This window comes from Formica exsecta, unplaced genomic scaffold, assembly GCF_003651465.1.
Source record: "Formica exsecta isolate Colony F162 unplaced genomic scaffold, ASM365146v1 scaffold402, whole genome shotgun sequence".
Classification (NCBI taxonomy): Eukaryota; Metazoa; Arthropoda; class Insecta; order Hymenoptera; family Formicidae; genus Formica; species Formica exsecta.
In genome coordinates this window covers 91,288-91,881 of record NW_021851259.1, presented here as the reverse complement: position 1 = coordinate 91,881, position 594 = coordinate 91,288, and positions in this window count along the sequence as shown.

Below are 594 nucleotides of genomic sequence, written 5' to 3'. Positions count from 1 at the left end.
TACGATTTCCGTCAGTGTCGCGCCGACTCCACCTGTACACGCGGCCTTCAGACTACACAAGCGCGCTAGCCCTTCTATAAGGGTAGGCCGCAGAAAGTGCCGACGCCCCGTCCTTCTAAGGATAAGGTAGTCAGGCTGTTGGAATTACGAACGAAAGCCACGCGACACCGTAGTATTTAAGATCCATTCTGTTCAGCTTAGAATAACTATGGTTTACTTGCATGCGAATACCGCGATCGCAGAACACGTCCGCATGAGCCGCGCTCGCTTCCCGAGCTCCACGCGCACCAGCCACACGCGAAACTCTGTACGCGAATTTCTGTACGCACCGCTCCCGCATGTTGCATTGTACATATAATATAGCTCAGTGTTAGATGTTGATAATCGCTTAAATAACATAATTGTTTAACCGCTTATACCGAGGTAAAGTAAGTTGGAGTTTCCCCTTTCTCCCGAATCCTGGTACCGGCGAGCCTTGATCCACGGCGTACGGGAAAGGTGAACCGTTACAAATTATAGCTACGCAGACAAATATATAAACTGTATAGCCATAATTATAGCTACGTAGACAAATATATAAACTGTGTAGGCATA